The 27,075-nt window shown below is 43.0% G+C and overlaps 1 protein-coding gene across 3 annotated transcripts in view; it reads left to right on the plus strand.

The window, feature by feature from the left end:
• Positions 1 to 27,075, plus strand: part of ZIC3 (Zic family member 3) — a 63,310-nt gene that overhangs the window by 33,478 nt on the left and 2,757 nt on the right. Inside the window, exon 5 of one of the 3 annotated variants that reach the window (XM_039572254.1) lies at positions 19,609 to 19,685. The exons of the other annotated variants lie outside the window; for them this stretch is intronic. The gene's annotated coding sequence lies outside the window, so the exon portion shown is untranslated. The remainder of the gene's footprint in view (positions 1 to 19,608; positions 19,686 to 27,075) is intronic. 3 annotated transcript variants of the gene reach the window in all.

Genomic DNA, 27,075 nt, shown 5'->3' on the forward strand with positions numbered 1-27,075 from the left:
ATGGCAGCAGCCTGAAAAGGGTTCAGGAAGGGCCTAATCACCTCCTCGGTGGCACAGCTGCTCCAAGGTCCTGCCAAAGGGGGAAGGTAGGAGGCACCTCAGGGATGCAAGGGAGGGCTGCTCCATGGAGGGGTCCCCAGGGATGGTGGGTTGTCCTGTGCAGAAAGAGAGGTGATGGGGCCAGGTGAGGAAGCCAGAGCCCAGGGCTTGTGGGGCTGTTATGGATCATGCTTTGCATTAGGCTGTTCCTGAGGCATCTGTGCTCTCTGCCACTGCAGAGACCATGGGCAGCTGGTTACGGTGCTGCTGAGGAAAGGCTCTGGGGACTGTCACCCTTGCTCCTGCAGGCTGAGTTGTGACTCCAAAGGGGCTCTGCTGTTCCATGTCAATGCCAGGAGCTGCTGTATGTTCTGTCTTTGGAAGTGCTTTGTAATTCAGGCCTTTTTTTGCCTCAAACAGAATGACTTTTGCTGTCCTACTGTGTGTGATAGCAACTCCCTACTGAATGTTGTACTGTGATGGGGGCCTTAAGATGTGTAACACATGTGAAACAGAAACTGTTTAAAGAAGTTGTGGTGGGGGGATCTTTCACATGGTTAGTAACAGTACATGATGTGATCCAAGCTGACTGACCCTTACCAGGCATCAATATTGCCAGATGAGATTCCTTGTGAAATCCCTCAAGGGACAGAAAATTCACCAAGGGTAGAAAATTTGCTTCCTTTTTCTTCTGTGTATGGCTCAGGATGAGCAAGGACATGCCAGCAAATGGCCCTTGATGTACCATAGGAGCAATGAGGGGGTAGAGCCCAGGGTGGCACAGTATTGTTACAGGGTGAAGAATTCCTGCCAGTGCCCAGGGCAACTATGCTGCTTAACACTGGATTGATCTGGGAGCCCTATCCTGATCGGGACAAAATAGTTAAGAGTTGGTTCTGTGTATCACAACTTGTGCTGCCTCTGCATTTTAACTATAGAATAATTTCATCTTGTTGTCCCTAAGGAATCTCTGGGCTTCAAGAAAGATTTTTGTGACACTCTCTGTGACTGTCTTATATTAGGGACACAAGTGCTTGGGTCAAGGGCTGTCTTTTTCCTGTGGCAGTGTAAGATTATGCAGTGGGTAATGGCTCCAGCTTCTGACTGAAACCTCTCTAGGCTTGACTGCACCGAGAGTAAAAAGTAATGAGATTGGCCAGAAATAAAAAAGTCCCAGAAATTCTGATTTTTCTACCAGACTGAGCTGCACAGAGTCCCCCATCCCTCGAAGGCTGGCTGAGAGGGAGTGTTGCCATAGCCAGTGGGGTGTCTGTGCATGAAAAACATGGCAAGTCTTTGCAAAATGAGGGTTTAGCTCCTCCATGACCTGCCTGCTAACAGTGTGTTTGGTGCTTGAAGAAGCTGATCTCTGCTATAACCAGTGCAATGTCTGTCATGTTACACCAGATGTAGCATCACTTTCTCAGGCTCGGCTGCTGCTGGTGCTGTGCCCATGACCCCTGATATGCCAATCATTCACACTGCTGGGACTACACGATTTTGTCAAAGGACCCTCAAATGAATGTGCCAAATCCTGTGCATGGCTGGTGGATATTGGTATTTGGAAGCTCTTAGTTTGAAAACCTCCCTCAGCTTTTAAATTGCTTTCTCCATCCAATCACAGTGACATTTCCTTCTCAGGAGGCTGCATTCATCCTTTTATGTGCCCTGTTAAAGGCTGCTTTGTGACTCTCTGACATCCATCCTTCTGCTAGGCTGTTCCTGTCTTGTCTCCATGTTTGATGGCCAGATGGCTGGGATAAGCTCTGTATGTGGAAGACACCTGGGGACACCAAAAGGCAGGGTTCTTAATTTTTTGGCTAAAGAGTGCTTGATGTATCTTGTTTCTGTCACTGCAGTTTTGTTTTATCTGTTTCTAATGTCTGCTTTCTGTAAAAAGAAACACTGAGGGAGAATCAGGCTCTAAGTTAGACCTCAGTGCTGTGGCTTCATGGGACTACTGCAGATTCCCGAGTCCAGTGCTGTGTCCTTTGCTCTTCCCCAGACTCTGGGCCATGCTTCCAGATCTTGTTAGTCCTGCTTGTGCCAGGACTGTGCTCCCTTGGCTGAGTTGCAGGAAAAGCCAGGAGTGAGTGCTGTGGGCAGTGATACACAGAGCTTGAGGGGAAGGGCTAAGCTCAGGGGGTGTCTGTTCTTAATCAATTTGAAGATTTTTACAGACTGGCCTTTCTGGAGCTAAAAGACGGTCGGAGGAGGTGGGGATCTCCTGCACGCAAAGCCCTGTGTCTTCCCAAGGAGGTTTGCTCTGCTGCTGCCATAGAGGAGCTTGGGGAGTGTCAGTGCAGCTGCGTGGGAGGAGAAGAGGGATTTGTGGTTGAGCTTCTGGGAATTAAAAAGGGTTGAAGTCTTGCCAGCCAAAATGAGAACCCTTGCAAAACTAGTGTGAAATCCAGGCGCCACTGAAGTCAGTGGCACGCAGTTTTGTTCCTGACTTGAGCAGCATCAATATTTTATCCCAGCTGTGTGTGGGAAGTTGGAGTTTTGTCCATTGCAGTTTTTGCTACTGAAGCTCTATAGCATATAAAGGTGTTCCTTTATAGAAAATGTGTCACAGCTGCAGTGCCAGAGCTCTCAAACTCACATGTCTATGTCCAGACAGCAGAGGGAAAACCTGTGGGGTATTTGTAGGGTTAAACTCCCTATGCTCCTTTTTATAGTCAGGAGAGAGTGTGCTCCACTATGGACCATTCATTAACTTTAAATGTGTCCTTTCCTCTGGAGGGAAGAATCTGTTTCATGTCTCCAGGATTGTGCAACCTGCCTGATATGTTGGTGAAGTGAAGGGTATTATAAATACTTCTCACCCATACAGAGAAATCAAATAATTAAAAGGAACCAACTAAAAAGGCATTTATTAATTCTGTTAGACTAATAAGAACTTGCAGAAATGGAGTATGTATGGGGTTAATATGTGAGTACACACATACACACACATCACACATGGTAATTTAATTGTAATTTTTTTTTTCCTGTAATCTGTGATTTTTTTAATTGGGTGCTTCGGTCAGAAGATGGTGCTGTAAATATGTCCAGTTGTCTTTTACACTTTTCTAAGCATCCCTAGTGCAATGTGGTGTTGAACTCTGAAAGCAGATTGCCCTGAAGATCTGTTCTGTTGTGAGATCTGCCTTGTGTAGCTCTGAGAAGAGGAATGAATTACGTGGTTGAGGAGCTGTCAAGCAGCTTCTGCACCTCAGATGTGGTCTCCTGGCAATTTGTTATCACCTGATCTTCCCCAGCAATGAAGATTTGTCTTATCCTTTGCCCTTAAATGCCCCTACTCCCCCTCAAAGGGTGTATTATTTGGGCAAAACCGAGACAACTGGTCTCAAACCTCAAGCACTAAGTTCTTGTACCACCTGAAACAGAGTTTAGTGAAGCTCCTTTTAATAATGTGAATTCCTGCTGACCTTAGCAGTAAAATGTGTCTTGCATGCTTGGGGTGACTTGGCTGTGTATCCAGCAGGGAAAGCTGTCTGTAGACATGTCTTCACAAAGCTTTTTGTCTCCAGCCTGAGACTCAAACACAGAATCTGGTAGGATTTCGTGAGTCTGCTTGTGATTCCTGGAGGATTGCTAGAGAGTTAACAAACCACTAATGGCCTGCTCTTAGTTGTCTCTAACTTGTATAGTCTTCAGTTACTAGGTGTTTTCTTGTATCTGCTTAACAGTAAAAAAATATTATGCAGTTTAAATGTCTGGAGAGAAAAATAAGCTCCAAAAAAACCCTGCAGCTAAATGGTGTTGTATTGGTGACAGTAGATAAAATACATATGCTAATAGACCACTGCCAGGCCATGTAATATTCCTGCTTTGCAATGCCAAGAAGTGGATAATGGCTTTGAGGTAAAGCTGCTGTCTGTGTTTTCAGGTTGCTGATTCCAGGCATGGCCGGGCTCTGGCTTGCTCTCAGCACACGGTGTGAACTGCACTGGCTGGATTGGCACAGTGTCACCTCTGGCAGCTCAAGGAATGGGAAACCTGTCCTAGCTCAGCTGCCCAGCCTGCTCACAGCGTCAGGGCATCTTGTGTGGGGCACGGGCTGACAGGGCATCTCGTGGGGTAGGGACTGCATGGGGGCTGTGGAGTGTGATCACTCTGAATGTGAAAACTTGCTACTTCTTGTCTTGGGGCAGCGAGCTGGGAGTGGCCGGTCCTCTGAGAGCAGTGCTGGGGCTCACAGATCCCTGGCGTGTTTAAAAGCACTGCTGTCTGGGCTTGTGCCTTCTGCAGAAAGGATCATTTTGCTTAACAGTTCTGGTAGTGCCTTTTTGCAAATAAAACGTTAATGACTAGAGTGGAAAATACTTTAAATTCTTTTTGATAACTTCAAAAATGTTTTCGCTAGCAGTCTAGTTGTCAGAAAATATTTACATAAGTGCATCTGCGAACCTCACTACAATATCTTAAGATCTGCAGCAGCTTTGTCACTTCCTTACAAATAGCTGTGAGCGATCTATTATGTAAAAAGGTTCAGTTTAATTTACAGGAAGCCTTACATTTTTCTCCAAGTACTGTGTTTCGTTTATCTTGTTGGGTTTTTTTAAAACCTCTGTGGCTCTTTTTAATGCTTTCCTACAGAAGTCTGAATGATTTGTAGGAAAATGTAATACCTTTTTATTAGGCTGGCTGACTGGGGAGGAGAGAATTGAGCAGTCCTTGTGTAGGTGAGCTGTTCTCAAGGCATCCCTTGGCACTCCTGGCCCAACACCGAGGTGATGCTGGCAGCTGGTTATCTCCAGGTTAAAATTTCCCCTGTTGGTGGCTGATGAGGTGATACCATCAGCAATCCAGAGGGTGCATCTTTCACCTCACTGCAGAGCTCAGGGAAGCCTTTGGGATTGAGGATGACTTCACACCTGGAATGGGCAGTTCTGGCTTCGCTGTTGGAAAGAGCACCAACCTGGCAAATTCCTGCTAACTTCAGTGCAGTTATTTTTCAGGTGGTTTATCTGATCCAAAAATATTTAGGTTTGTGTGGTGACTTTTGAAAAAGGTAGATAGGTAGTATTTTTGTTTCAAGGCCTGATGTTCATGCTGGTTTGATGCAGTTTTCATAAACCGCTGTAACTAGTTGAAGTCTGTGTGGTTTGATTCCAAAACAAGTGGATGATGTTAATGTAAATTAGCTTTTTACATTAGTTTACTGACTTTTAATCCCTCCCCTGCTTATTTAACTTGAAAGATAAAGCTGCCCCTTGGTTGAACTGGTCTGAAAAAACAAAATTGTCTTAAACTTGTACCTAACATTGTTCTGAATGTGAGTTTTATATGCACCCAAGCAACTCGATATCTTTAATTGTGTTATGTAAGTTTGACCACCCCAAGTTGCAAAGCTTCTCTCAACAACTGGAGGCTTGTTGGCATATGTCCCTAATCAGCCGAAAACAATCAGGGGCACTTCCTGAGGTTGCTTTGTTCTTCTCCACTGTCATGTGTATTGTGTGTGGTCACGTTCTCTAAGTGTGTGAAGACTTGCTCACACTGTGGGAATTTCTCCTCTATCTGCATTGCTGATGGAACCAGCTATTCAGGCATATTTCTCCCTTAAGTGTAAAGCTAGACACAATGATAATAACGGGACCAATTATTTTTTCCTAACAGTGTCCCAGATCTGACTTTCCCTGGGAGAATACAATGTTTCTCTCCTATTTTTTTTTTTTTCCTCCTAAAAACCAGATGATATATTACCAAGGAGAAGATTGAGAGAAATGAGCTATCTTTCTCTCAGACTTGGTAATGAAAGAATTACATGTTTCTATCCAGGTAATAACTGAAACATTGCAGCAATGAAGGCAGATTTTGAGCTGGTGCAGCATTCCCTGGAGAAAGGGAACATGTTGGCAGAAATTTCTGTTAATTTCCATGTGTACTTTCATTCAGTGGAGGATAAAGCTAAGGGGTTGCTGATACTGGAGAGAAATTTGCATGGGAAGGGTGATTTTCCTAGTACTACTCTCTAGAGTTAATTGAAATTTCTCTAGTTTGCTAGTCCTTGAAGCCATTTAACAAGAAAATGTTGTATTTTTTGAGGAGGAGAAAACAAACTTTGTGGGTTTGGTTGTTGAGGATTTTGATGTTGTTGTTGGGGTTTTTTTGTTGGTTTTTAAATTTGTTTGTCTTTGTTTTTGTTGTTGTTGTTGTTTTTGTTTTAAAATTATTTTTAAAGAAGGCCTCTCCAAAGAAAAACTGAAACCTTCCTTTTCTTGAGGTAGTGTTTGAATATATTTGGTTTAGGGTTTCTTGCTGAAAAGCCAGAAACCTGTCAGAACAGACCAAATTGCAATGTCGGACATTAACAGGGAAATTTTTCTGTACAGATTCAGTAATCCAACATAGTTTTACTATTCCCAGTTTAAATACAGCATCTGGCAGCATTAGGTAGCCTATGTACCTTTTTCTTTGTAAAGATGAGGAAATAAACACACTGTCTAGACAAAGCAAAGAATAGGAACAGAGTTCGGTGACTTAAAATGTGGGTTAGGGGAATGGCTTGGTGCCACCAGTGAGAAGAGCAGTCCACTTATATGCACTTTCAAAATGTTCAGTGTAATCTCTCTCAGTTTCTGGTACTGATTTATTTAACTCTTATTCTATTAAGTCCCAGGAGTTGCAGTGGGAAGCAATTCCCAGTCTCTCTTCCAGAAGGATGAATAAAAATCAGTTCTCTAAAGAGTTGAATTTAATGTTTTCTCAAACATGGTTAGAGTTTTGCTCTGGTCACTGTGGTGACCTCCACGTTAATGCAGTAGCAGTCTGCTCTGCTGGGAGAACTCTGCTCCCTCCTCCAGTACTTCTGACCTTTTTTGACAAACTCTCTTAAAACATGGCCAAAGCCCAGTCTCTCTTTGCATACTGAGAACAAATCCAATTGGATTGCTGTCTCATGAAGGTATGCAGAGCCCACTGGATGAGAATAGAATTCACTCTGCCAGTATTTTCTTTAAAATAATTGGAAGAACTTACTGCAATTCACGCAACCCTTGGAATATGAGACAGAACATTTTCCAGCCTACTAGACCCATCCAGTTTGGCGAGACTATCGCTCTTCCCCCATCCCAAAGTGCTGGAACTTCATTATGAGTTTTCATTTTCTTCGCCCTGCACAAACTTCATGGTTCCCCAGGGTGCAGCTTCCTGTCTAGCCTTGTTGCCTTATAAATGTTGTCTTGTACCTCAGCTCTTCCCAGGGTTAACTCTTCTAAAGGTCACAGTTCCACAGTGTGCGTCTCTGCAGCTTCTCTACATTAGTGAGTTTGTTCTCACATTATTTTTAAATTTGGAATTTCTAATATTGTTTTGTGCATCTCCAAAAAACTGATAATCCCTCCTCACTCTGTTTTAAGACCTAGAGTACTTTTTTCTCGTATTTCCCAAGAGAAGAAACATTTTCAGGATTTTTGAAATATTGATTTAGGTTCAGTTGTTAAATGGACAGATGTTTAGGTAACTTATTCAGTGTGTGATTTCACCACTTATTTCATACTATGAAATTAAGCAGTAATTTGAAGCCACTGGCTGGGATAGCCACTAGGTTGGGTATTTTAGGTACACAACTCCCGGTTTGTATTACCTTGATTTTTTAGAAAGTTTTGAACAACTCAGTTCTTAATGTTGCACTCATGGGCAGCATAATAATTGCTCTTCTTCAGTTCCCAAGGGTTGTAATAATTTTTTTCAAAGTTGTGATCACCTGTGAAGCAAAATACTGCTACTGTGTGTACTTCCATGTAATCAGGTGGTTTTGGTTTTTTTTGAAGTGCCTGTTTAAAGATAGATGTCAGTATTCTCTGAATTTGAATATGTAAGTAATCTTCTCATAGAAGGGTTTTCTCTCGTGGCTGTGTTGTATCTTTTGGACGTATACTTAAAGGAGCGTTTTACAGGAATCTAAAATGAATGGGGGAATGAACAATAGGTCAAATTTTTTGTAGAAGTAGAAATAATCATGGGTGCCAATTTGCAGCTTAGATGCTGCTTAACTAAAATTGATTTTGAACAGTGTGAGGATTAAATCATGGGATGGAGACTTGGATCTGGGTTGAGTTCTCAGATCTGCTGTTTCACTGAGTAACTTGTTCAAGTCTGAATCTTCTGGTGTCCCACTTCCCCTTCATAAAAAGGAGGCAACAATACTGCTTTTATCTTGGGTTATGAGGCCTCTGGGACAGGAGCAGCCTGTTAGTTTGAGCATGTGTAGTATTTAGCACAATGGGGTCCTCCTCTTAGAGATAATAACAACAGCATGTGTGACATTCACAGAACACAATTTATCTTTCATCTTCTAATGCACTGGAGCTCCCAGATTGCCATAATGTTTTCTTTTTTAGATGTGAGAGATCTTTTTTTTTTGTCCTGTGAGAATGCAGACTACTTTCTGTCTTTCTATCCTCTTGCCATCTGAGAGGAGGGAGGTGTGTGGGATAAATATGGTGGTAGAGCGCTCAGTTTTCTGAAGGGTCTCCTTGCTTAGGTTGTCGAGATGACTTCCCAGTTTCAAAAAAAATCCACCCCAGCCAGGGAAAGTACTTGTGATATACAGGGCGAAATGCTTCTATATTCGTGGCTTATGATGCACCACATGCCAAAGAGCAAGTCAGAGCATCTTGAGTATTGCTGTACTCCAAGGTAAATTACTTGGGTTACATATAATATTTTGCAGTGGTAGGGACAGCCTCAGAAAACAGAAGGCTTTACAATGTGGAGAAAGAAATTATTGCCAAAATTCAGTCAAATCGGTGAGACTAGTATCTACAGAGTAATAAGGCTGTGCATAGATGCAATGGGGGAAATGCCTATTTATTGAAAATGGCATCGGGTGGACTGTCTAAAGAAAAAGACTTTTTTTGAAAAGGTATTTAATGGTAAAAAATACCTGTTATGCTCACAAGAAGTGGAAAGCTTCTTGTGGCATAGCTGACTTTAAAAAAATAAGTATTTGGGATCCTAATTATCTCAAAGTAGGAAGTAGAATTGAGCTGGAGGGATCATCTCGTTAAAGAGTGGGAAATTCATCTGGTCTGTAGATGTACAACTCCTTTCCACATCCAAGTCATGGACCAGCATGTCTTAAAGGTGATGGGCAAACCTCCCATTCAGCAGATCTATTCCTTGTACTATAAGGACTTGTGCTTTGAAACTAAACTCAGCAGACTGTGGAAACATCAGTGACTTCGTTCTGCATCTCTACAGGTCAATGTAAAATCACTGGCTTCTCCTTAAAGCTAAAAAGCTAGTCTGAGTAAACACAAGTGAAGTTTTTGTACGTTCCGTGTTTTGAACTCATATAGCAAATTATTCCAAATAGTATTAACACAGGACACTTCTGTTCTTCTGAATCAAGAGTTGTAGGATGGCTTCAAAATAGACAAATGCCTATTGGGTTAAGGAGAGATTCTTCTTAAAAATTTTTCACAGAGAATCAAGTGGGAAATGTTTAATTGGTGATACAGTGCACAAATAAGCAAATTTACTTTCTGTAACTTCTCTCACTGCTCTCAGAAATTTCTTTGAGTAACCTGGCTGCTCACAAACAAAAGGTGCTGGACTCCAGAAGCTCAGAGTAGTGTGTACAAATGGAGATGCTCTTTGTGCCTACTCTTGTAGCTGGCAGCTGTGTGATTTCAGCCTGTGATAAGCCATTATGTGCCACTGTTGGGGTGCAGCTGCCCTAAGGGTTGTGCCTTCATGCAGTGTTGCTGGCAAAGGCTGAGCAGACGCAGCAGTGGTAAAGCACCATGGCAGAGCAGTGTGTTCATGAAGACAGACAGATTCCATCAGTCCCAGACTGCAGTGAGGAAGCGCTAAGGCACTGTGTAGGGATGGGTAGAGTTGTTCAAGCCAAGATGCAAGATTTAGCAGATGTTTAGCAAAAGGTTCCATTCTTCTCGCCACAGACACATGTGGGGAGCTGGCTTGAGTCTAGTAAGGATTTTACAAGTTTTATAAGTAATAGTTTATTGAGCTTGGGAAAGAATTTAATATGGCATCGTGATCTTGGAAGCTGTTTTTCTCTGAAATAACACATATTTTTTTTAAGTAAGCTCTGGTTTTGTGATAACTAGTGAAATAGAAGCTAAGTAGGGTTTTGTGTGTGTGTGTGTTTTGTTTTGTTTTTTGGTTTTTTTAATACTACTTCTATTCTTTGGAGCGGCCTCCTGTACCATTCTCTTCAGTTGTACTGTGGTGTTTTCCTCTGAGTGATAAACAACCAGAAAGCTGAATCAGCACTTTGGAGCAGCATGAATCTGGCTTAACTTTGCTCTGGAGAAAGTTCTTTACCAGGTTTCATAATGACTATGGAATGGTACAAATAAAGGGAACACCATTTATCAACCATGTTGGCCATGGAAAGTGATATATTTAGATGAGCAGTTTATGTAAGTGAAGGACTTCTTAGGACATGAGGCAGTGCACATCACAGCAGGCATTTGTAGGGAGGGATTTGGTTTGGGAAGGGAGATGCAGCCCTGGAAGTCAGTGTTATTTCTATCTACTGAGCACTGAGGCTACTGATAAAAATGAAAAATTAAGCGTGATAATTTTATAACAGTTTGTGAGGTTCAGGCTGTAACTTATGCTACTATTTAAAGTGTCCTATTGAAATTCTGTTGATTTGGTTAAGCTTGACGAATTTTACTCCTGGATTTGATTGCTGGGGGGGAGTGCTCTTCATCAGCCCTGCTGGTGTGAGCTGAAGTCACAAGCATTTGGGTGTGAAACAAAAGTAAGGGACTGGAGAGACATTGTGAGGAATATGACAAAAGGCCTTGTGTAGGCACACAAGACTAATAAGCATTTCTGCTTTCAAAATGCCCTTCAGAAAGACTGGCTGCCTTCTCAGCATTCCTCCAGAGGGTTGAGAAGTAGTGCAGTCACTGTTTTGGAGGCTGAAACATCCGTGAAAAAGGTTTCATTCCCAACAGGAAAACTGGATGTAGAGCTAAAAGCCCTCGATGACCAGTCCTCTGCTTCAACAGTGACACCTCCATCTTCTTCTCTTGGGCCTTCTGCTGAATTATAAGCAGGAATGAAGCTTGTACAGTGCATGGAAATGCACTTTCCTCATGGGCATAGCTGTGAAGAGCAGTTTGATCAGTACTCTATTGACATGACAGGGCTGAGGAGATGGAGGAAAAGAAGGGCTTAAAGTACCTGCTGGTGCAGTCTCAGTGTGACATGGTTGCCACACTTGTGTGGGGAAGCATCCACACTCCTGCTGTCCTTTGCATGTGTCAGTTCAAGGCACCAACACCGCAGAGGAACGATGATGATGACTGACACAGCCCTAACAGCAAAACCAGCTGGCTGCTGTGCTGTATTCGTTAGTGGGCACAACATTTGAAAAAGTCCAAAGTAAGAAACGGCCATCTGAAAATCTGGATCTGAGCCACTAAGTTGAATTTGAGAAACAGGATTCCCAGAAAGTGATTCTCATTCATTCCTAATGTGGGTTTGCCTGGTGGTGTAGTCTGGAGCAAGAGCAGCTCTGGGGAGAGTTTGAGACAGGTGTGATGTTCTGGAGCACAATGAGTAACATCCCAGTAATATTTCCTGAGGAGCTGGGGGAGCAATAACTGATGAGAAATGCTGAGAATCAGTCATGGCAGGTCAGTGTCTGAATCCTCCTTGACTTAGGATCTGCCTTTGTTACATTCCTATTGTTTCCCCAGACAAGGTATGAAGAATGCAGAGATTCCCAAGAGAGGTACTGTCCATCCTGAATATGCGAGTAGCTCTCATTCTTGTTAATGGGAGTTGCATGTGCTCAAAAAGCTAAGACTCCCTTGTGATGCCTTGAGGTAGAAGACTAATATCTAAATGATGTGCAATTATTTGAGCAAATGGTGTAACGTGATGTCTTTGTTAGGTCATTGTTGTTCAGAGAATTGTCCCAATATAATTTTTCCCTAGAAAAATGATCACACACAAAAAGTAACAGACTTTTAATTTCTACTTGGTTTTATTTAAACTCTCTGTACTCCTTTCTTGTTTTCTAAACAAGAAATAGTGTTCCTGTAGTTCACCTCCCCCAGCAAAGCATCTTTACAAATTAGTGTTTGTTAGAGAAGAGTGAAGTGTCTGTGTCCTGAACTGCTGCTCTCAGGGGGTGATTGAGAAGACTGGGAGCTGTGGTGCATGTCTGAGCATGGACTTTAAAGGACAAGATTAATACTTTTTCGGACCTGAGCACAGCAACAACCATGTGAAGTCAGTGGAAGTTGGGGAGGCCCAGGATCATGATCTTTCTTCTTCCACCCGATGTCTGATGGAAGGACCACATTTTTTTCTAACTCACCATGTTACTGGGAAAAGGAGCCAGAGGAAGAGGGAAGGGTCACTTCTCTACCTTTGCTCAGCATGGTGGTGCTCTGCACATACCCTATGGCACGTGATAAGCAATTGCAGTTAATGTCTGTATAAACTGGGAACAAAAACCTTTGTAAGTTGCATTGTGTGGAAGTACCAATAAACTCATGGAGAACTTTCCGTGGAAAAGACAGTTTGGTTTTTGAGTACATGAAATCTTAAAAATGTCTGAAGCAAAGGCACGAACTGAAGTTGCTCTGCATGTTTGCTTTGGACCAAAGGACACTATTTTACAAAGTGCATCCTCTTAAATATGGTCTTGGAGTGGGGCATCTTGCCGAAGTTTGGGTAGTAGCTGGTATTGATGGCAGCAACCTTGGTTCCAGTTAAGACTTTATTTCTAGCTTCTAAAACTTGTAAAAGAAGGGAGTCTGGCCCTTCAGAAATAACATGGTAACACACTGGTGATCATGCTCTGTACTTGAATGGAGTTGGATTAGTGAAGAATCTCTCCATGGCAAACAACCCTGGAAAACTCTCCCTCATGCAATCAGGTTAAACAGCAATGTTAAAGTATCACAGGTGAAATATGCCTAACGAGAAACAAAGTTTTTCAAAGAATAAAATTTTCCCTCTTTGTCTATGGCAATGAAGCTGATTTTTGGTGATCTTTAACTCCATATGAGCTCTGACTGTGCTCAGGGTGCTGTTAGGCATGTGCCAGTTGGTTGAAATGCAAGACCAATGGGACCAGAAGATACAACACACTTTGCAAAGAAGAAACTTTGTGGTTGCAGTGCAGCTGTTTGAGGACAGGACAGCAGAGAGCACAGTGGAAGGGCTACTCACCCTCATCCTTGAGGACAGAAGCAAAAATATCATTAAGGCTTGTAGGGTGGAAGCTTGTTTGGCAGTGGGGTTCCTGGCACCTGCACCTTCAGTTCTGATTCGTTTGGGAATCAGAGATGGGATGCTAAGTAAACCTAATATGAGGGATGGCAAATCCTATACCCTGTGCCAAAACAGGCAAGACAAATGAAGCTGTTATGCTTTGCCATTCCTTCCTTCTCCTCCGTGAGGCAGAGAGGTCCTTAGAGAGCAGCCTTTCCTTCCCGCAGTGGTTTCGCCTGGTGTTGTCACTTACAGCTGATGCCCCTTGGCCAATCATGCATTGCTGATCACCATTCAGGTGAGGGACAAAGGAGGGAGCTTAGCAGTCAAGAGGATACTGATGAGAGGGGAAATTGCTTATTTCAAAGGCTTTTTAAGCGCTCTTCTCCTTCTTGACAACAACAGAGTTTATCGCTCTCCTTTTATCCCCCTGTGTAGAGTCAGACACTGTCCTTTATGAACAGCTCTTAAGAAACCTTCCTCTCCTCCTTGTTAATCTCTCTTGGCTTGTGCGTGCCAACGAGAGGGGACTGGGGCATCTGCATGGCCGAGGAGCGAGTGCTGGCCAGCACTAGTCCCTTAAAATGTCGTCAGCGGTGTGGGTTTGAAACTTTTTAATAAGATGGGCACGAGGGCGAAAGAAGAAGATGAAATTCCACAGAAAGCTCACCAATGTGTTTTGAAATATGTTGACTGCCTACAATATTGGCTTTCTCTTATTGCATAATCCAGCCTGGACTCTTCAGTTTTACTGCTGCATGGTTAGCTGGAAAATCACAGAATTTCTTGGAAAGTAGCTCAGTTGTTCTCTCCCTCCACTCCTGGCTGCCTGTTGACAAAGTTTACTACTGGCAGCTAACATTGCTTGCATGCCATTTGTCTGATACCAATGGCACAGCTTAGACTTAAGGTGATACAGATGCTTTCAAACTTTGCTCCTTTCCAAGGGTTACTCACAGACTCACTACTTCCTGCATACAGTTTTTGTTTGTATTTGTCACTCCTAAAGGGCCACCACCCCATTGTGAGGCCTTACCTGCACTTCTTTTACCCCAAAGAACTTGCTATTGCATAGAAAAGTGGGCAAGGTGTAGGAGAGGGATGAAGCTGCTTTTGCCTTACAAGTGGGTATTCTAGGCACAGGGAAAATAGATCTTTAAGGAACTGGGAAGGGGCATTGGGCCCAGCTCTTTAGAAATAGGGCTTTGTGGAAGACGTGCAGCTGAACATAATCAGTAGCGTAATCTTCTGGCTTCTTCCTTGCAGGGATGAAGCGGCTTTTTTCCAGGTTTCAAATGCTGTCATTTCCACCTGACTGCATGGTGATCAATCTGTCTTGCTGTGTAGCTGTGCCAACTTGTAGCCTTTTATAGTCACCCATCAGTTACCTATAAAATGTTTGGCTGTCTTAGAATCAGATCCCAAAAGGTTTAAGTGAGGTTAACTGTAAATTCTTGGATTGGGATACTTTTGTGTTCACTCTCAACAGTGCCAGCAACTGTTATTCTGGAAAGATGTGACTCAATGGAGTCACAATACTAAATTTTGAAGTCTGAGATGTTTCATTACACTTTTCTAAGTCAACATAAACGTTTTGTGTCTGAGCAGCTCAGCTATTAAGTGCAGCTTCTCGTGGTGTGGTGTGGTGTGTTGTTTCACAGGGACATGAGCTGGGAGACAACTGTCCTTGTTCTTTGTTTGGTGGAGCCCTGGGTAGATTGCCTCATATGAGGCATCACAGATTAACCACAATCTGGTCCTGGGCAAGAACAGGGCCTGCATTTGACTCTATTTCTTGAATGACAGTAGTAAGAGTGGTAGCAGACATGCACTTGAACACATGCACAGTGCCTGGGCGCAAAGTATCTCGCATTTTACAAATAATCTCCTACAGAAATAGTATTTTAAATTGGAAAATAATTCTCTGTACTTCTGCATAGTCAGTATAGGCTTATGAGGGTTTGTTTCTGGTAAAGGTTCTTTATATTTTGAAAGGTGGAGAATACCAACTGTTGTAATTGAAATTCTGGTGTTGATGTGTTAAGCATAAAAATGTGTTAGGTCAGTAAATGTGGTTCACAACTGTAACACTCTCAAACTATTCCTTGCTGTACACAGAAAGGATATGAAATAGCATTTTTATCAGTCAGTGAAAGCTTAGTTTAATTGGCTCCAGTCAAGTTTCTGTATTGTTCTGCGTAATCTGAATTAAACATTGGTTTGACTACATATGTGGCTTTATCTTCCTTGAAGACATAGGGTGCTCAGTCAAACAGTAGCATCAGCTTTGAAGTTAAGTTATTCATAGCTCAAGGATTGATTCTGACATTAACACTATTTCCCTACACTCCTTGAAAATGCATCCCACCACCCCATTCTTTCAGTTCCTGCCTTAGTATTAATTTTAAATATCTGCAATTTCATAGTGAAAAGAGAAGCTCCTCTCCTACTCTACACAAAACTAGAGATATTAACAGGGAATGCTGCTTTTTAAAGAGTATCTTCTTGCTCATGTTTATAAGTTACCAGCTATCATTTGCCTTCATGTAGAGTTGTTTTGCCACCTCTTCTGTGAAGAGGTTCTTTCACTTCACCCCAGGGCTGGAGCAGAAATTCGTGCAGTCGAAATACTGAAGGCATAACCATACAAATGTTTAGCCTGGATCTTCCAAACCCATGTTTATTGCTGACATATATGCCTAATAGCTTAGAGTCACCCACTTAAGTAGCCTTTGCTTTTAGCTGGCAGGTACAATTGGGTTAAGTGACATTTCCTTCTCTTTCTCTTTTCTCTTTTTTCTTTCTTTGCTTTTTTTTTTTTTTCCCCAGGGACATGTGGGGGAGGAAGCATGACTTTATTCTGAACTTTCTTCTTGTTTCTTTAAGGAACTTTTTGTGTGAGAAAGACTTCATGTCAGTGCACAAAAAAATGACTTAAGATTTGCATTCTTTTGCCACAGGAATAAATGAACAAAGTTTGCAACTGAAAAGGCATTTTTACACCTTTTGTTGTTTAGTAACATAGAAATCCCATTATGCTTCATGCATAGCCCTAAGGAATGTGCAAACAAGTATTAGATCAATGGCATGTCTCTGCAGCTTCTTTTATCATGAGTATTTAAAACTGAATATTCAAACATTCATTCATATTTCAAACATGTGTCTCAAATAGTGAATTTGTGTTGGAGTATGTTTTATTGCCAATAGATAGGTTAAATGTAAAGCTTTTAAATGTTTTATAAGTTGCAGATGCTTAGCTATGGTCTTGTAACAGTGTGTGTGGGTTTTTTTGATGCAACAAAGTGGAAAATTATCAATAAGCTCTAAAAGGTAGCCGGGGAAAAAAAGTTAAAAAAAAAAAAAAAATAGGTACCCAGCTGAAAGAAGGTATGTGAAAAGTTGGTGTGTAATTCGGAGAAGCCATCTCGGCTTCAGTCAGTAATAGTGGGGTCTGCATCATTTATGGACAGCGTCAGACATCTTCCTCGGCGGGTTATCCATGCGGGGATCGCGCTCCCGCTTGCGGGGGCTCACAACGGGACCATCGCCTTTCCGGCGCTGCGGCTGCCGGCTCTCCCGGGCGGACAGGCGGCTCTCCCGGGCGGACATTCGGCTCTCCCGGGCGGACATTCGGCTCTCCCGGGCGGACAGGCGGCTCTCCCGGGCGGACAGGCGGCTCTCCCGGGCGGACATTCGGCTCTCCCGGGCGGACAGGCGGCTCTGGCACCGCACGGGCTCAGCCCTCCTGCCGCATCCTTTCTCGCGGTTGTGCGGGAGGATTTGGGAGAGGCTTGGTGGCCCCGCGGTGCAGGGATGCGCAGCTTGTGCCCTCGTGCCGTGTCCCCCATCGCTGCTCTGCTCCCTCCGTAGCCGTGCTTGTGGACCTTGTCAATCCCACTTCAGCTTATTCCTCTCCTTTGGCTCTGTCCTTAAAAAGTCCTTCAGAAGGACACAGAAACCAGACAGGCTCGCTCACTCACTCCTGTGCAGAACGTGATTAAATGTCATGGTAAGGGGAAGGCAGGGCAAAGTGGTTGCTTCCCTGTCCAAATGAATAAAATTCAACCTTTGAGCTCTGCTACCTTTTTTACCTGGACTGGTCCCATCACAGCCGTGGGAGCTCCTGGTACAGATGTGCTGCAGTGCCTGAAGATGAAGCTGGCTTTGGTGGTTTCCCCAGTGCTTGAGCAGATGTGTCGCTGTGTGCATCTGTGCTAAGGGTTCTCTCAGAGGAAAATGTCCCTATGTTGAAGAGATGTTCAACATTATAACTAAAAATACATTGCTTTTTGTGGTGAAAAGATTTTTCAATGACAAGAAAGCTTTTATTTATTATTAAAGCATTTCTGGTTTTGGTGAGATTTTTGCTGTCTCTCTGGTGTATAGGCTGCAGGCTGTAGCAAGGAAATACAGCAAGACTCCAGTCCTTTAAAGAGTTTTTCATATGTTCATGTTGTGAATTCTGACTTTCCGCCATAAAAAACTTTTGTAGAACTACGAATTTAAAAACAAATTAATATTCAAACAAAACAAATAAAAAGCAAAGAGAATGCATTCCTTTAAAAAAAGGGCACCTCTCCTTTTTGTTGAGCACATTATATCTGGCATTATTATACCGAATACTTCATAGCTCATTTTGCAAAAAGAACAAATTAGAAATGTCTTAATAAGGCCTTTTTTCTGGCAGTAATCTCCTGGGAGCTAGAGTTCTTTTTTCTTTTCTTTCATTTTTTAATTTTTTTTTTTCTGTCAGGACACTAATAACACCACTTTGTTGTTCTCATCTTACTTGCAGTTAAACTTTAGGAGTTGACTTCAGTTTTTATGGGTGCAAATACTTTAGCATGTGAACATCTGGCCTGTACCAAAAGATGCTGACAAAATCTGTCTTGCTTGTGGATTTTCTGCCTGTGTATTTCCACTTTCAAACTGTAAGACAGTATGGAGTGGTTCAGCAAAACTTATATTTAATCTGTTCCTAATCTGTTTAAAATAGGCTGGAATAAGATTTACTTTAAACAAAAGTGTTGTTTGTTTAGCATTTAGCTTTTTGTAGGCTGAACCAATTAAGATGGCACATTGCGTTAAGCCAGTAAAAGTGTGTGTATAAACAAGATCTCTGCACAGAGCACTGCATCAGTTTTTAGGTGATCAAGCTTTTTTTCTCAGAGTTCTACTTTTTGATCTGAGTATTTGCATCCAAATATTGCAACTTTGTAGTAATCAAGACTTCAGCTCCTTTGATTTGATATGTGTTTCCTGTAATTGAAAGAGGACAAATGGAAAGAAAGGTAAATGTCTTCACGTGTAATCTGCCTTGTGGAGGACTGAGACCTTATATGAACATGATGTATTTTGTTGACAGAGGAACCTCTGTTTCCATTTCAGTCCCTGCCGTAGAGTGGTCTCATTTCACTCGCTGGCTCTTTGAGCATGGCATCTTTTTCCTGGGTTTCTTCAGGTTTTTCTTTGTGACAGTCCTGTCCTGTGCTTTCTCCTCTGCTCAGTGTATCAGTACCATGCCCTGCACTTGCTGCTTCTATTGCTGTCCTCAGTACACCATCCCCAGAAGTGCCCAAGGCCAGGCTGCATGGGGCTCTGAGCAACCTGCTTCCACTAGTGGAAGGTGTCCCTGCCCATGGCAGGAGGGTGGAATGAGATCATCTTCAAGATCCCTTCCAGCTCAACCCATTGTGTGACCTTTGGGGACTTCACCACATCACGGTGGCTCTTCCAACCACTGCCTGCGTTTCTCTCACAAGGGCCATGCCTCAGTCCTCTTCAGGTGATGTCCCAGCCCTGGCAGCAGCTCCTCATCTGCAGTTAGCAGCTTCCAGCTTTTCCAGCTCAGTGCTCCTTACTGATTTGTTCTCTTCCAGATACAGTTCTCACTGTCCATATTTTCTGCAGCCTGTTCCCGTTGTGCTGGTACCAGAAGCAGCAGGATCTTGGGAGTGGTGACATCCCAAGCCTTGACTCTTCTGCCTGCTGCTTTAGGGGGCAGGGGGAGAGAACACCCAGCTCAGCCCCTGTTGAGCCAGGCTGGAGTCTGCTCTGTGAACACAATGTTTTAAGAGAACTGTGCTGACTCTCTCTTCCCCAAAGGTTTACAACCTGGCCAAATGTGATTTTTTTTTTTTCTTTTTTTTCCCCCCTTTCTTTTAAATTAGTAAAAGGCACAGCGAAATCCTTGTCACCAGTAAAATCCCTCTGCTGAAGCATAAGGGACTGTTCTGTTGGGAAGCTATCTGTGCCTTGAGGCAGTCAGAAAGAGTTTGTTATAATGTCTATGGAATGATGTATATTCCTCAAGTCGTTTTCTTAAAAGTACATTAATATTTCTTGCAGAAACTATCAAAGGAGAATGCAAAAATTGAATCCAAAAAGTACCTGGCGTGAAACATTGTCCAAACTTTTGCAAAGCTGTAAGTAACTGAAAACAGAGCTTGTAAAAGCTGTCATTGCTAGCTTTGTCTTTAATAACAGCTAATGCAAACAGAAACTGCTGCAATGTTTTTGGAAAGATACTCAGCTTCTGCTTCAGGTTTTAAGGGATTAGGAAAACACCCATGGTGGGAGGCAGATTATCTCACATCTGTCTACTTCAAGGCTTCTTGTGTCTTTCTCTGAAACATCTGGTACAGGCTGTTGTCAGAAGAACATAAACTAATTTATATGTGCATGTGTTTTTTATAGCTCATTAGCAGGGGCTGGTACTTTTTTTCAGTGAATTTTTGGTGAATCAGTAATTTATTTTAGGTGAATCAAAACTAATGGCTTGTTGCAGCCCAGAACACTTGAAATATGTTCTTAGCTGTAAAGATCTGCCAAAGTAATTGTTTTTATTTTTTCATTTGGCAATTATTTGGCATCTGAAACAGTGATATTTTTTTTTGAGATGACCTAAACCAAGAAAAATTTGTCACAGCAAGGAGTTGCAAGCCATTTTGTTATGAAAGAAATAGGTTTATTTTTTCACTAGGACAAAAAGGCTTCATTTGGCTCTCGAATATATTTTAACTTTGAAAATTTTACTAGAAGGAAACTTTCAGATATGTAATGTATTGATGTGTGACTAAGGTCCTGAACTTTTTTTCTGCTGGAAAAGTTAATAGTGGGATAAAGTTGGTTGTGCCAACATTTTGATTTTTCTGAAAACCTCTCAGGTCTATATTTTGAATGTTACCTGGCCTTAAGCAGCGACCATTACAGATGGACTTTTGCTGGATGGCCACAAGCCTTTTGTTATGCTGAATTTGATCTGCTAAAAAAAGGGTCTGATCACATGCGACACAAGGGGCAGCTTCAAAAGGCAGCTCTGCAAGTCAGGGTCCAGTTGTGTGGTTCAGTGCTATAAACATCTGGAATTAAAAATGCCGTTAATAGATAGGACTCTGTGCAGCCTGTGATTGAGATGCCCATCGAGATGGAGTCTGCTGCTGCTGAGCCCAGTGGAACCAAACAGCAGCTCTGCATAAGCAGAGGAAAACAACCCAGTGTCTTAGGTGAAGGAAGTTTTTTCACCTGGAGAATTTTGTTCCAAAAAAGTGCAATAAAGGGTGGTTTTGCAAACCCAGGCCTTGATGCAGGTTTCACCTTAATGTTGGACCCTGTTGGCCTTTGGCACTGTTGCTCTTTTTCCCAAGCAGGGTAAAAACCTCCAAAACCTTAAACTTTTGAACACCTTTAAATATCTTTACTCTTAAGCATTCCTGTCATGCCTAAATCAAATGTGACAAATAGTGAAGTTAATTAGTCAGCTACTTTTCCACTCTTGTGCACGGAAGTAATAAAAATGAAAGTACAATCTAAGGTCCATGAATTTAAGAGTAAGAGGTAATTTTTAAAAATAAAGTGATGGTGATTTTCTTTCTTCAAGCTTTAGTCTTCTATCTGAAAGGTCAACCTCTATTTGGTTGAAGAAATCAAACTCTTTGGTTAATATAAAGGGATGAGCTGAATATGAAAGCGATTGAGGGAAGGGATGGAACATCTAAAGGCTACATTGTCATTAGTTTTATTTTAGTGAAAATAATTGTACATGTTTAGTTTAAAATGTAGGGGGAAATGTACTTTGAAATATAATTACATTTAGCAGTCTTGTAGCTTTGTACTTTGTGCTATAAATTGCGTTCCCAGCTGTTTTTCATCTCCTGTAATTTAAATAAGTAAACCTTTTGTTCTTAAACTCTCTTAGTTCCTTCTAATTCTGTTGATGGACATCCATTTCTACTGCTTTATTTTATGTTAATATTTAACAATGGCATGTAGTTACCCCCCTGCTGGCACTGCTCCATCTCCTTTGTTTCTGGAAGGCCTCTTTTTGCCTTGGTCTTTAGTTTTATAGAAGAATCCAAACTTCCTGTCCCTGCACCTAGCAGGAGCAAGGTTTCTGCATAAACTGACACAAAATCCCTCAGGAAGGGCGCTAGCCCCCAAGCAGGGAAGGTGGTGCTGGGCTGTCATTCTCTTTTGTTCCTTGCTCAGATGGAAGTATAGAGTGGATGATGCTTTGTGGGCCACAGCAAAGCTGTGCCAAGGGAATGCAAATCCACTAGGTGTGCCCAGGTAATTTAAAATGCTCACGCTGGCAGCTTTTCTGCATGAGTAAAGCTGTTTAATTAATGCGTTTTCCCCACTTTCTTTTCTTTACAAGTTGATTCGAATTGAAATGGTCTGTAATAGGCTTGTCACTGGTCTCGGGGACAAATAAACCCTCTCCTGCAGGTGGAAAATAAAGAGCCTGTGTGTTTTGTATTTCTCTGTGATCGGAAGGGTTGGTGGCAGGTATGCAGACTGGTCAGACTGCAGCACCCACTTACAGCCCAGCCCGTGGCTTGGCTTCACAGTGGTGCCTTGAAAGGCAGGTGCAGGGCTTCAGGCAGGAGAGCTGGCACTGTTGTGGCTTTTCTGCTTCCCCTAGTTTTACACGAGGAACTTGAGAGTAGAGTGAACATAATGGGCACATAGGCTGAGGCATTGCTTGTCCTTGTCTCCCCCTCCTCCACTCCTCCATAGAAAGCTTAAGTTTAATTTGCTCAGCCTTGCGGTTTGACAGAAGTGAACATGGAGACCTGAGCCCAGGATCAACAAAGGCAGCACTGGGCATTTCAGCCACTGCCTTTGAAATAGGCCTTGACAATAATGGAGTTGGGAAGCCCCACTGTTCAGCCTTCTTTATAGTGTTAATAACTGTCCAGAAAGAAGAGAAGCAAGAAATTGCTCAGATTTCATCTCTCAGATTTCATCTTGCATCTAGAGTGCCGCAACAAATCAAACTGAAATGGGCCCCATCGTGGCTTCTGCACTGCCATGCTGAGCTGCCCTGGGCCCCTTCTCCCCCTGCTTTGCTAAGGGTTATAATGCTGAGCAAGTGCTCAAAGCAGGCTGGCTGGGGCAAACACATGTGCTTCCCAACTGGGCAGGTGTCCCAATTGGGATGGACTCAGAAATGAGTTAGTTTATAGAGTGTGAAGTTGGAGACCGAGGCAGTGCCCAGTGACAGACACAGAGTGAGGCCAGAAGAGAGGTCTTCTCTCCCTGTTCATCCACCCTGGCTGTCCCCAGGACACATCTTCCTTCCCTTGAATGTGCAGGGGAAATTCTTCCTTGAGGGATCAAGATGAAAATGAGAGATGGGCTTGGGTGAGGCAGAGGTCATGCCTGGCCATCTCCTCTGGCCAAGGCTTTGGGGGGAAGATGGCCGTGCCAGGGATGGCACTGTTTGGTCAGTGATTCTAACAAGAAAATGTTGTTTACTGTTTATTGTTTAAGAAATGCAAACTCTCTGATGTCATTAACAGGTAATGCTATTTCTTACGCATTATAGCATTCATGGAGTTTGGAGTTGTATGCCTTGTCCTCAGGGATGCCTTTGGAAGAGTGTTAGAAGTCCAGGAGGACAAACACGTGTATCATGTAATGACTTACACTTTACTAACTGGTAAGAGTTGCAAAAATATTTAAATTCAGGAAAAAAGAAAAACACCCATACAGTAAAATGTGGAAAAGAGTTCCTAGTTTTAAAGCAGAACAATGATAATCAAAAGAAGTTGCATCTTTTCATGTTCATCCATCTCAGGTCCATGTAGTAGAAAAAATGCTGGCACCTTCATTAATTTAAAAGCTTTTTGAATCAATAATCCCCACCTTCTCCATACATGGAAGCAGCTGGAATGCATTCTCACGTTGCAATCGTGCATGGTCTTCAGCAGTTTCCTTATCTTTCGTAATTAGCAAATCAAATTTTTGTCTTTAATCCTCTTGCATCCAGGGATATTTTGTGCTCAGAAGGCTGGGAAGTATGTGTGAGCAGATTTTTGTGCCAGCTGGAATTCCCCAGGGCACTGGGGGAAATGCTGAAGAAGAGGGGCAAGAGTTTTGTTGATTGTGTGAATATTTGGTGCTGCAGCTTTACAGCATCCTTTCCCAAGAAGTGCAGCAGGCAGAGAGGGAACACATGCTATTGTGTTCACGTCTGGCATTAACATATAAAATTTGAGGCATATAAAGTTTCTTCCCATACAACTAAATTAAAAACCTGTGGCATAAGGTAAATTGACAAGTGCAAAACTTCTTGGGTGGGAAATTTAAATGGTTGCAAATGTTTCCTGAAAGCTGCTTCTGGAAGCGTGTTCCTGAGCACGGCTGTCTCCAGGCTCACTGCCTAGCAGTGTCGGGGAGAGCTGTCCTGTTCTCATGATTGATTTCATTTTATGGGGGGGAAGAGTTCTGTTCTGGTCACGAAGACAGCACTGCCACATGGGACAGAGCCCAGGCTGCAGAGCTGAGTCGTGCCATGCAAAATAAGCACATCTTGGCCCTCTTTGGAGGGGACTGGGAAGGCACAGTTCACTGTGGCTTGGCTGGGTAAAGTGGCACAGTACTGATAGCTACTGACTTGCAGACACCTTATCTCTTTGTTGGGCAACATGTTTCTTGTTTAAATTTGTAGCTTATAGAATGTCTCAGCTGGGGTAATGCATTAGAGTGTCCTCTCTGGAGACCTTTTTCCTGACTGAACTTGATGTACTTATTGATATTTCTACTGAAACAGAACCTGATCTAAACAATACGGTCTCCTCCTGCATGACACTGAGGCAGGTCCACTGTAAAGCTGCTGTGCTGTCTGGCTTCAGATCAGTTGGGACTCATGTTTTTGGTAATACAGACTGTTGTGGTGGGTGGAAAAAAATGCAGTTGACAACATCCCTTCAAGGCAATAGGAGCTGGAGTACTCAGCACTTCTGCAGCAGCACTCTCCCATGAGGTGTCCACACCTTCCTTGCTCCTGATCCTGTGTCCTGGGGCGTACCAACCCTGATTGCTATTGCAGAAAAGCAGAAGTTATGCGGGATGTTGGAACTACAGATAAACTGAAGTCAAGTAGAACTGCTGCAGCAGAATGAGACCATCTTGGTGTCTCCAGCACTGATACTCCACTGCTCGGGTAGGGAGTAGTTTGACCAGTCCGTGTCCAGGCTTGGATTCCTGTTTAGACTAAAATTTGGTTGTGGCACATCTGGTGTTCAAAGAGAAATGCAACTTCTCTCATAATGACCGTACTTGTTTCCTCTAGATGCTGGCCTCCACTGGCCTTTGTCCATGCTCTGTTACAACACAAGTGTTAAATCTCTATTAATATCTTTGCTGATTTCATTAGCAGCCCTGCCATTTATAGTACTTGTGTTGCAAATAGTCCTCCATGAAGGCACTTAAAAAGATATGTTATGACTGTAGAGACCCAAGTGATCAATAGCTTTTAGATTACTGTGTCACTAAACAGCAGGCTGAGACATGGAAAGGCACTGTTACTTTAGGGATGAGAGATTTTTAGAAAATAAATCAATAGCGAATACAGGCTGATTGGTTTCCAGTTCAAATAATTCCAAGAAACATGGAGCCCAGGGGAAACCATGCCATTCATACTTGGAAATAAACAACACACGCTTGCTTTCATTTATGTATTTGGGTCAGTACTCTTGAAAATGGAGAGGGAGCTGTTGGGCAGGGTATTAGTCTGGATATGGGGAACCTGGGTTCTCCTCTGAGTGCTCCCAGAGAGCTCTTCTCCCTATGTTTCCCAAGTTCCCTTTGGTACTAACAGCCTTCACTCTGGGGCATGGCGACTGGCTGGTGTAAAACCCAGTTGGAGCCCTTTTGGGGCTAACAGAAATGTAAATAATAACAAACATTCAGGGAGGTGATTTTTCTTTCACAGTGCTTTCCTTTTTAGTGCTTAAGCAGCCATGGGCTAAATGATGGTAAGTGGCTGTCAGGTGCAGCGAAGGGCTGGGTGGTTTGTAGACAGATATGACATGAAGCTGCCAGGGAAGTAGATGCTGCTGCCTCTCCAGGAGGCTACTGTGACATCTCCCACATGCAGGTGTGTTTACATGGCATGGGCTGGCTCTGCTGGTGTGCAAGAGTCCCTGGAGCTAACAACTTCCTGCAGTACTACTGCTCATCCCTGCTGCCCTGGAACACATCCCTGGAGATGTGGGCTGAGACTGACAGCGGGTGGTGGCTGGAGGAGCACACCTGTCGCTTGGGAATGGGGAAGGGATCTTTCTGAAAGTTGTGCGGCGCTTCAGGGATTTTGCAGCATTCACTGCCAGGGAACATTCCTGGGTGAGCTTGAGGTGTCTTCAGTTACTTCTTGTTCTAGTCCAAGACCTGCCCTCTACTCTGCACTGAATCCTCCCAAGAGCTCTTTTGTGGATGTGCTTCAAGGACAGTTTGGTGACAATGCAGTTAGCTGCTACCTCTGGGACACAGTGGACAGTGGCTGAAGGTCACAGAAATTTTGCTAGAGTGCTGGTTTTATATCTACTGGTTTATTGGAGCACTGCTTTTATCTTGGGGTGGGCTGCTACATCCTAGACAGCAGCCAGTGGAGATGTACAAGTTGTGAAGGATGTTTTCTAGAAGTGCAGCATAGTTCAGCAGCCAAGGGCTGACTCCTGTTCATCCAGTAGTGGCTGAGGAAGACCAGTGGCAGAAGACAAGTTGGAAAAACTTATTTGAAGAAAGAAGTGAGAGATACTTGAATATTGTTTTCTCACGTGGCTTTGATCCTCCTTTTCCAAACAAGAGAAGGAAGCTGGCTGCTCTAATCTGACTTCTGTGTCTCTACTTGAGAAAGGAGTTTCATGGTGGTGACAAGGTGTGGAGTAGTACTTTGGTCTAAGGTTTGGGATACTTGGAGTTAAGGCCCTTTCCTGACCTGGATATGCATATGACACATGACTATGTCACCTGGTCTGGCTGTGCTCTGTATGCAAAGTGGAGCAAATAGTATTCCCCAGACTCAAAAGAATGAAGGGTAATTATTTTGAGGCACTGAGGTAAGGGAAGCTGCATAAGCATCTAAAACAAGTAGATCTGCTCCCACTGAATTCAGTGGCAGAACTTTTAATGGGAGCAAGATCCGGGCCCCATCTGATAAAGAATTTCATCTGGATTGCATATGGGGGTAGGCATTAAAGGACCCATCTAAGGATCTCCCCTCTGGAGTACATCTATAAAAGACCCTCTGTAGTTGTGTTCAAAGCTCACAGTAATGCCAGTCTCCTCAGGACCATTCACTTAGATCATTCAGAAACTCTTTCTTGTCTAAGCCCTGATGCTCTCCCCCAGTGGAAGAATGTGGTTGAAACTCCCATGCAGGGAAGACATGAGATTTGTTTTTTATTTGAACCCAAAACATTAACAAATTGGACACACGTGCTCTAAGACTAGAGCCCGCTCTTATTTAAGCCAATGCAAAACTCTCCTTGATCCCAGCAGGATCAAGGTCTTGGATATTGCTTGCAC

The sequence above is a fragment of the Corvus cornix genome, chromosome 4A (genome assembly GCF_000738735.6).
Source record: "Corvus cornix cornix isolate S_Up_H32 chromosome 4A, ASM73873v5, whole genome shotgun sequence".
Lineage (NCBI taxonomy): Eukaryota > Metazoa > Chordata > Aves > Passeriformes > Corvidae > Corvus > Corvus cornix.